At 34.2% G+C, this 10,799-nt stretch overlaps 1 long non-coding RNA gene across 1 annotated transcript; it reads right to left on the bottom strand.

Annotated features, from left to right (window-relative positions):
- Nucleotides 1-6,300: 6,300 nt before the first annotated feature.
- Nucleotides 6,301-10,413, bottom strand: LOC147678971 (uncharacterized). Its single transcript, XR_015300861.1, has 2 exons — nucleotides 10,346-10,413; nucleotides 6,301-6,967 (listed from the first exon to the last, which is right to left on the bottom strand). It is a non-coding gene; the product is annotated as an uncharacterized LOC147678971 (long non-coding RNA).
- Between the last annotated feature and the right edge of the window lie 386 nt (nucleotides 10,414-10,799).

The raw sequence follows: 10,799 nt of genomic DNA, 5'->3' as shown, positions 1-10,799 counted from the left end.
ACAATCCAAACAAGAAAATATAAACAAAGGTCTCCAGGTATATTTCAAATGCTTTATCTCAGCAATTATCCTATGTCCAAGTGCTCTAAAAATAGCGAAGGGATTGGAGGCATAGAGAAGAAACTAATCTGCAAAAGACAATACCATTTGGTTGATTGTTAAATCCAGGAGACAAACCAAGGGATATAGAGTCATTTGATCACAAATCATTCCCATTAAGGTACATAAGATGTAATTTCCTGTGCAAATTATGAAAAATGTAAATATATGCAATTTCATGAGAATAACTTATTTTGACTCTCATGACAGGTTTGCCAATACTGAGGATCTGTGCAGAAAAAGGAAAATCAGCCTAGATTAGCAATATGAGCTGACTGTAAAAAACCTCACGTCAGGAAAGTTTTCATTATTTACTTTTTGCAATTGAAAGGAATTATTCGAATTTCTTATAAAAAGATAAAACATGAAGGCATTACCATAAAACACTAATTCCACATGCTATGTAATATTCCTAGAGAAGAAATCCATAACTATACATTAGTCCACAACTAACTATTATGGAACACCGTAGCATTAAAATTACAGGATGCTGTATTGCCCCATCATTTCACTAGACAACACATACTGAGATGCAAAATCTGTTGTTGATATCTTAAGACTAGAGATGATCAAAGAACAATAAAGAAAGCAATACATTTGTATAAAATCCCTGCTTCCTAAGGAAGTAGTTGATATTATTCTGCAACTTACTTAGGACGTTCATCTGTGTTCCTCCACCGAAGATAAACACACAGTGCCACAAGACTGTGCACAAACCCAGCCAGTGCAGTTTAGCATTTGTAGCTGGATTAAAGATTGATGGCTGTATGCATCTCAATGTCCTTAAGATACAGAACTACAAACATAGTTTTTTGGCTTCCAATACTTTTAACCATTTTCATACCTACTCTGGTTCTTCTTAAGAACAGTGTTCTTTCTAGAGGATGGTGTCATATTTCCTAAGGGTTTACATGACATAAGGATGACATTAAATGATTTCTAGACTTAGGACAATCTCCACACAGTTAAATGTGATTTATTATAGTTAAACTTAAGACTAGTAGTCCAATTTCTGAATTCAATGAGAAAAACATTGAATACCATATTTGTTAATTTAGTACCTTTTAATTAGAGTGAAATAGATCAGATATGAGGCTTTCAGCACCAGGTTGATTTTTTTAGATAACTGTAAAATTAGACTGATGGTACACAAAATATTCTAACTTTAAGAACCTGTTTTCAAAATCAATGCTAAGAGTATACTCTTTCACAATTCAACAAGAAAACCACATTTTCCCCAACATATTTAGGCTCAAAATACATTCTTAAAATCTGCTGTTTATTAATTTTAGTTTAAGGTATTAGTCATCTAAAGAGCTAGGTAACATGATTGAAAATGTGGATTCCTATTTGTAGGCTAACCTTTCTTTCTACCTAAAAGAATCATATAACGGTTACTGATTGCAAATAGAAAAACATATTGTAATTTTTGATAATGTGCAAATGTATATATATTGTACAAGAATATGAATTGCTACATTACTAAACAAGATCTTTTTACATTGGTACAATAAATATAGAAACATGTAGTGGAAAATGTGTTTAAGAACAAAGTAGCTCTTAGAAATAATGCACAGTGCTGGCTATGTTACTTACTTAGAACATTAAGCTGGGTTCCTCCACCAAAGATATACCCACAGTGCCACAGTGCTGTACACAAACCAGCAATTTAAAGGGCAGTAAAGACAGTACATTGAGTTTTAGATTTATTTTATCACCTGTTGATGAATTGTTACAGATACAGAGAAGCACTGTAAACATTATCTGCAGCAGCACCTGCAGCAAAACAAAGGATGGATGGCACCCCTTCACCTGGTGATGCAGAATAGCAGGCACAAATGGGAAATGTAAGAAGTATATGAAGCAGTTATGGCTAGATACAGGACTGCTAGTACTCCATTGCCACAATTGCCTAATGATACAGCGGTGCAGGTACATGTATGCATGAGAAGAATTGTTCTCAATAAATTTAAAAGTGTATGATAGGCAGATAAAACTCAATTTTCTGAAATTGTCTTCATCTCCTCACAAAAAAAAATCAATGATACTATAGAACCCTTGACATTTCATTCAGGTATCTGCATCTTTGAGACATTCTAGACAGCTCTTAAGATCTCTGCATAATTGTCATTTTGAAAAGCTGTTTACAATACATAGTGATTTGCAATATTATTAACACATTATCTGACAGATGGATCCAATAATCCACAAATATCTTGAGCTAGTGCAATCTATTTTTTTTTCTCAGTTATATTTTAAATGATCTAACATATTTCCAAAGGCATACACCTTTGCTGAATTTCTCCTGCTCACAATAAGAAAGTTTTCTTTCTTCAGAATACTGCTACTGTTTGAAAGACCTGAATTTGACACCGTTCCCACAGTCTTACAATAATCTTAAATAATGTGTTTTTGGAAGGAACACTTTTAAGATTATTGTAATTTACATGGGTATGGTGTTATACAATCCAAACACAGTCAAACAGTACAAAGTGGTCCAACTGTAGGATGTTGATAGAAAATCCTGACAATGTGCAGAAAGAAAAGTCCATTATGAGAGAGGAACATTTTGAAAGGAAATCCCTTTTTAAACTATTATCTAGCTTTTTTTTCTGTCATCTCAAACAAAGCAACACAAAATATTAAGTACGTCTGGCAAAAGATAAAAAATTGGAAATTCATAGTAATTTAGTACTTGACTGTATTGTCCATTTATTTGCTTCAAAAGTAGACAGATGTACACATGTATGATACGTTGATGTCCATCAGTTAAAGCATTACAAATAGATTTAGGGACAAATAAAGCAACACTCCAGAAGGTTTTAAATAAATATCCTTGAAAAATAATGTAGAGGATTAATGATTCTACTTACAAAGGACGTTCATTTGGGTGCCTCCACCAAAGATCCACCACTGTGATGTACTGCTATACAAAAACTGTCCCCACATGATTTATGGGACATTTTCTTTCACCTTCTTTAGGTGAAGGATTGGAATATGCATGATCTGACGGTATGCTGACTTTAACCCCTTCCATGCTGGTGACGAACCCCAGCCGTCATGCACTACGGTGCTCGTGTGCTGATGACGGCTGGGGTTTGTCATGGCCCGCCCCTGTTCGTTTGTTTACCGCACGGGGGCGGAATCGGGCCAGCAGGGAAGGGGTTAGGAAGGCAATGAGGTGTACATGAGCTCTCAATATTTTGACTTACCTTGCTGAACATCAACTATATGTTAGCAAGATCAAGAAATTAGAGCCCACAAATTACAGATTGTGTGTAGAATCTGAAATATTATTATTTACTCAGCTGTTCTTCTGGGACTGCATTTAATATGGGTTTGGCAGTAAGACAATGAATAGCCAATCAGCTCAATATACTGCCCTTTGGTTCGGCAGAAGTAATGATGAGCTTGAGGGTCTCTTTGTAACCCAGAATCCCAGAAGTCTGCTGAGTTTCATTATTCCTAATAGTCCATGTCTAGTAGTGGTGCTCTCATTGGGTTAGACACCTATGGGAGATTGTCAAATAATTTCAGTAGTAGGAATAGCATAATTAATTGTCTAGGATTATAAAGGAGTACAAATAATTTAATCTAGTAAATATTTCAAGGGTACTATAATCAAGTATTTCCAAAATACTATTTACATTGAGTGGAGATGTAAAATGCATCGTAAAGGACATCATTTCCATTCAAAGTGTGCAGTGTATATCTGGTGCCTGACAAGCTGCTACCATGATCAGCCCTTTCTCAAAGTCACTAGCAGGAAATCTTTGCCTCTGACTCTGCTGTATAACTTTTGTAGGAGTCCCTCGCTGCAGATATTTATATGTTTCACTAGAGCTCAACAAATTGACATTGTCATTTTTTATGGAATGAAAGATTTATGCATTTAGTATAAGTGTTTACAATACTGAAAGTTTTACTGTAACTTGCATTTAGTTCCTATCTATTCCCAAAGGCAACCGTTGTAAAAATAGGATAGCCTACATCCTGTTAATCACTTCTTTACTTTTCTTACCTAGATGCCATCCTAAACTCAGTGTGCCATCTCTGGTTCAGGTGGCCTGGAACTTTATAGTTGGTGTTGTTCGGAAACAATATTGGTGAATGTTTCCTAAATGTAACCAAAATCAAAATACTTCGATTTCTACTAAGTTTTAGGGCTTCTGTCATGTCACTGGGCCTATTAAAAGTTGTGTAGCTTTGAAATAATCTCACATTTGTGCTGAAAGTAGTCCCTTCAAAGCAAAATCCACTTTTGGAATTCACTAGTTGATTGCTTTATATGGGCTTCAAAGTGTTCTGTAAATTGGACGATTTACCACAAGTACCCAGTGCAAATGCATGCTAATATTTCACTACTGGCTTGGTAGTGCTGGAAAACTGATCGCAGTGAAAGGGAAATGAGAAGCACCCTTCACAATTGAATACCAATTGATTCCAAGAATAAGGGTTTAACAATTCACATGACGATTGTCTTTTGATGCTTATTTGAGTCAATCTCAGTTAATAAAATTAACATTGCATTACACTTGGTTCCTTACTTAGAATACAATCAACTCTCTGGGCATTGCCAAGTCTCATCTCCCTGGGGCTGACTGTGTTTTTCATTGCACCATGTATACAAAGAAACAGATTCATTCACCCACATCTACTTTACTTTCATGCAGCCACGGGTTCCCTTATCATACAACCTCTCAAACCAATTTCCTCATCTATAATTTTTCATTACTTCTATTGTCAGTTTCTCCTTCCTTCGGTTATCCTTTCTCTCTTACTTGCTTTTCAATTTGGCTAGGCTACTAACCCTTATTACTTACGCCCACCTCCTTGTCCCAAAGTCAATATTTCTCATATTGATTTTTTATTTCCCCCTCACATTTGTCTACATTTACTATTCTCTTCTTCCATATCTTACAATTCTCACTCTACTTTTCTCTTTTTCTTAGCTCTTCTCCTGAGCTCTCATCCTTCCAATATCTATTTATAACATTGTAGGTATTTCCTGCATTTTGTTTTTATAAGTGACCCCCACACTGTTCTAATGAAGTCTATTTACACTGTGACCTTATTTATATAATTGAACATGTTCATCATATGCCTTCTCATCAATCCATATCTTCTCTTTCCTCATAGTATTTGTTATATTTCTTTATGTTATATCAAATATATAGGGTGATGTAATCACCTCAATAGAACATCTTGATTTTAGAGAAGCAGTAGATGTAACTTGTGGCTGATAAGAATCAGTACATTGGTTAAAAGATAGATAAGATTGTAATGTTTTTCTGAATATTATATTGTGGCTGATAAGAATCAGTACATTGGTTAAAAGATAGATAAGATTGTAATGTTTTTCTGAATATTATATTGTGCAAGCTGCATCTGTCTGAATATGTAGACCTTTTCTGCTATTGACCCTAAGACAAAATGACAACAAATTTTTCAAATATAAGCCTCTGTTTTCATAGGAACCTTTGGTATGTTTTGATATGGATATCATGAAAAAATTGAAACCAGAAATTGTATTGTGTTTTATACATGTTTAGTGGCAACATTGGACAGAAACTGAGATGTTAAGTTTGATCAATAATATAAGGTATGGCTCTTTTGAAATGCATCAAGCGTTGCTAATCGTTTATAAGCAATGTCATGGATTTTAAATATAGTCTACCGCTTGCTTCTGACTTACTACAGTCTCATGTCAAAATCTTTATAACTATTCATTAATCAGTCTATTCATGCAAACAACCATACATACAAACAAAGAAACTTCTGTTCTGCAATAAGTCTAACAGCAAAAGATGCTTCGAGAGAGACAACTTTAAGCTTCAGACTGTCCCTAGAACGCTAAACCACTGATCCACCTATGAAAACTGATAATAAATCCAGTTTTGTTCATGACGGTCTGTTTAACTAAGTGTCATGCATTCTAAAACAAAAGGGAGTCATACCCATATCCAGATTGAATTTTATAGCTCTGCTGTGCTTTGTTAGACAGGTAAGGTCTTATTTTCAGGTCTGAAGAAGGAAGGCGTCAGAGGTAACTAAGGGCAACACTTTTTATTATGATTTTCTGAATTTCGCAAACATTTTCAAGGGAGAACCATTGACATATCTTTTCAGTATTAACTGACTGATATTAAGGCATATTCAAGAAATTAGCAACAAAATACAAAGAAATAGATTTTCAAAATATTGTGTGATGAAAAAAACAAATTTTATTGACAATACAAAAGACAATTAAGGAGCCACAGAATAGATCAGCAGTTTCCCATTGGTGGTACATTAAGGTTTAAATGATTGAATTACGTGATGAAAAGGAGACATTACAGGTTAAATGTTAAATAAGATTGAGGAACAAAAGTAACTGGAGAGACTATTTTGTAATCACTCACATTGATACCAGAATTTAATGTACTTCTTCTCATGGAAGCCGCAGTTTATTTACCGTAAAATGATGGGTGTTAAAATTATATATCACCGAACCGTAATAAGGAGATGATTTCAACGTTCCACAGGGAAAAAGCTGGCGTTGAATATTAAACACATTCTGATTTCTTGACAGATTTCTCAAAGGTCTTTCCCTGGTGGGTGACCTGACAGGTGACTGTCTTTTCTGCACTCCAGTCCATGGGGGGCAGAGACAGATAACTGCTGGCCATGAACAGGTTATTTTCACTCTGTTTGGTAGCTCTGCTTTTCTCTACTCCATTGGTAAATATTTGACCATCGACTTTCCATGTCACATCCAGAGAGGCCGGATAGAAGTCTTGGAGAAGACACACCACAGTGGCCTTGTTTTTCTCTACCTCCTCCAGAGAGGGTGGGAATATGCTCAGAGTAGGAGCCTGTGTCTCACCGGCTGCAAGAAAATTAGGAAAAGTATGAGAAAATAGGAATCATTTAAAACAAATATTTTGTTATTTTTTGGTTAATCATCCTTTGTCAAATTCAATTGCCCGGGAAACATTGTTTGCAACTTCTATTAAATGGCTTTTAAACCAAACAATAAAGTGACATATTCAGACATATGTGATAAAGCATGGAAAACATATTTTTTTAAAAGAATTATCTGACGAGAAAACTTGACTTCAGCATTCGTTTTAGATTATTGCTTTACAATGTAGTCCCATTGAAATACAGGTTTATTTGTACTTTGAAAATAGTATAGGAACTTTAGTCTCCAGCACCAACACGTATTTCCCTAATTCCAGTTGCTTTTCTAAAACATATAATTTTGCTGCAATTTGTTGATGCAATCCTATTTAGAAATGCAAACAGTGTTTCCTTTTTTGGGAAATAAAAGGATACTGAAGTGCCAAATTACAATTAGAACAATCTCTTCCAGAGAACCTTAAATGCAATTGAAGAGCTACAACTTCTGGTCTACTAAGAAATATTAATAAAAGCTGCTTAAAAGATCCTATTTGACACAAGGTCATTGCACAAAAAGACTGGTATATGGTATATTGTCCAAGCACATAACCATAGAGCTTTAAAAAGTGTTTGAACTTTGGTATATGTGCTGTCAAAAGCTTACTTATACACTTTTATTTTTAAACGGATCTGCTGAAGGAAAACCTATTGCTCTTACAGATGAATACCATTAAGATTGGTACAGAAATAAATGACAGATTAAATAAGTTAATAGGAGCTAACTGACTTAACACCTGAGTAATCTGCTGAGGATAACCTTATCACATAACACAAATGAGGAAACATCTCACATTTTATTTGAATTACGTGCAATTTGTAACAGTATTGAAAACAATGAAAAAGGGTTTGTTCTGTATCATTACATGCTTGAATCTTGCTGTTATTGCAACAACGCCAATAAAATGATTTGCTAGTCAGTTTTTACATATTTCATCCGCCTTAGAAGATGAAAAGTGGAGTCAATGAATACTTTAAAACTTTTAGAGCTGAAAATTTGAAGTCAATTCAGTGATTTATTGCATCATCTTAAACAAATAATATATTATCTGTACTTTCTAATGTTATCAGATATCTATCACCTTTTAAAATATTTGATAGGTACAAACCACAGTCGCAATGAAAGCTCTTTCTTTTGGATTATACATTCTATTAATAGAAAGTACTTGGAAGGGTTCTAAATCAAATCCTAGTTGTTTGGATAGTTTATTTAATTTATTAAATAGCCCATTAAACAGCAGCTTATATATGAAATGTCACTAGTTAAACAGATTCTTCATTTGTTTGTATTTTAATGGGAAAATTCACTTCATAAACTGGACCAACTCAAGATAGATTCTGTCAAAGAACGAAAATGCATGGCATGAATAAAGTCTTAGTAGGTATTGAATGGAAGAAACAAATGAACAATTCTGAGAAGATATGAATTTTTTAAATGTGGTTGAATAGCCATAGCCACAAAAAAGTAGGTGCAATGGTCTTATTGACATTGCACTACGGTGCGAGGTAAATATGGGATTATAGACCATGTTACTTTATTTCATTACAAAAAAAGAGATGATTGAAAGAGAATACAACATATGTTCAGTAAAAATCCATTTACAGGAAATGGGCAGCATAAACAAGAAAATATAAACAAAGGTCTCCAGGTATATTTCAAATGCTTTATCTCAGCAATTATCCTATGTCCAAGTGCTCTAAAAATAGCGAAGGGATTGGAGGCATAGAGAAGAAACTAATCTGCAAAAGACAATACCATTTGGTTGATTGTTAAATCCAGGAGACAAACCAAGGGATATAGAGTCATTTGATCACAAATCATTCCCATTAAGGTACATAAGATGTAATTTCCTGTGCAAATTATGAAAAATGTAAATATATGCAATTTCATGAGAATAACTTATTTTGACTCTCATGACAGGTTTGCCAATACTGAGGATCTGTGCAGAAAAAGGAAAATCAGCCTAGATTAGCAATATGAGCTGACTGTAAAAAACCTCACCTCAGGAAAGTTTTCATTATTTACTTTTTGCAATTGAAAGGAATTATTCGAATTTCTTATAAAAAGATAAAACATGAAGGCATTACCATAAAACACTAATTCCACATGCTATGTAATATTCCTGGAGAAGAAATCCATAACTATACATTAGTCCACAACTAACTATTATGGAACACCGTAGCATTAAAATTACAGGATGCTGTATTGCCCCATCATTTCACTAGACAACACATACTGAGATGCAAAATCTGTTGTTGATATCTTAAGACTAGAGATGATCAAAGAACAATAAAGAAAGCAATACATTTGTATAAAACCCCTGCTTCCTAAGGAAGTAGTTGATATTATTCTGCAACTTACTTAGGACGTTCATCTGTGTTCCTCCACCGAAGATAAACACACAGTGCCACAAGACTGTGCACAAACCCAGCCAGTGCAGTTTAGCATTTGTAGCTGGATTAAAGATTGATGGCTGTATGCATCTCAATGTCCTTAAGATACAGAACTACAAACATAGTTTTTTGGCTTCCAATACTTTTAACCATTTTCATACCTACTCTGGTTCTTCTTAAGAACAGTGTTCTTTCTAGAGGATGGTGTCATATTTCCTAAGGGTTTACATGACATAAGGATGACATTAAATGATTTCTAGACTTAGGACAATCTCCACACAGTTAAATGTGATTTATTTTAGTTAAACTTAAGACTAGTAGTCCAATTTCTGAATTCAATGAGAAAAACATTGAATACCATATTTGTTAATTTAGTACCTTTTAATTAGAGTGATATAGATCAGATATGAGGCTTTCAGCACCAGGTTGATTTTTTTAGATAACTGTAATATTAGACTGATGGTACACAAAATATTCTAACTTTAAGAACCTGTTTTCAAAATCAATACTAAGAGTATACTCTTTCACAATTCAACAAGAAAACCACATTTTCCCCAACATATTTAGGCTCAAAATACATTCTTAAAATCTGCTGTTTATTAATTTTAGTTTAAGGTATTAGTCATCTAAAGAGCTAGGTAACATGATTGAAAATGTGGATTCCTATTTGTAGGCTAACCTTTCTTTCTACCTAAAAGAATCATATAACGGTTACAGATTGCAAATAGAAAAACATATTGTAATTTTTGATAATGTGCAAATGTATATATATTGTACAAGAATATGAATTGCTACATTACTAAACAAGATCTTTTTACATTGGTACAATAAATATAGAAACATGTAGTGGAAAATGTGTTTAAGAACAAAGTAGCTCTTAGAAATAATGCACAGTGCTGGCTATGTTACTTACTTAGAACATTCAGCTGGGTTCCTCCACCAAAGATATACCCACAGTGCCACAGTGCTGTACACAAACCAGCAATTTAAAGGGCAGTAAAGACAGTACATTGAGTTTTAGATTTATTTTATCACCTGTTGATGAATTGTTACAGATACAGAGAAGCACTGTAAACATTATCTGCAGCAGCACCTGCAGCAAAACAAAGGATGGATGGCACCCCTTCACCTGGTGATGCAGAATAGCAGGCACAAATGGGAAATGTAAGAAGTATATGAAGCAGTTATGGCTAGATACAGGACTGCTAGTACTCCATTGCCACAATTGCCTAATGATACAGCGGTGCAGGTACATGTATGCATGAGAAGAATTGTTCTCAATAAATTTAAAAGTGTATGATAGGCAGATAAAACTCAATTTTCTGAAACTGTCTTCATCTCCTCACAAAAAAAAATCAATGATACTA

Source organism: Lissotriton vulgaris, chromosome 11 (genome assembly GCF_964263255.1).
Source record: "Lissotriton vulgaris chromosome 11, aLisVul1.2, whole genome shotgun sequence".
In the NCBI taxonomy this organism is placed as follows: domain Eukaryota; kingdom Metazoa; phylum Chordata; class Amphibia; order Caudata; family Salamandridae; genus Lissotriton; species Lissotriton vulgaris.
This window is presented reverse-complemented; position numbering and strand designations above follow the sequence as displayed.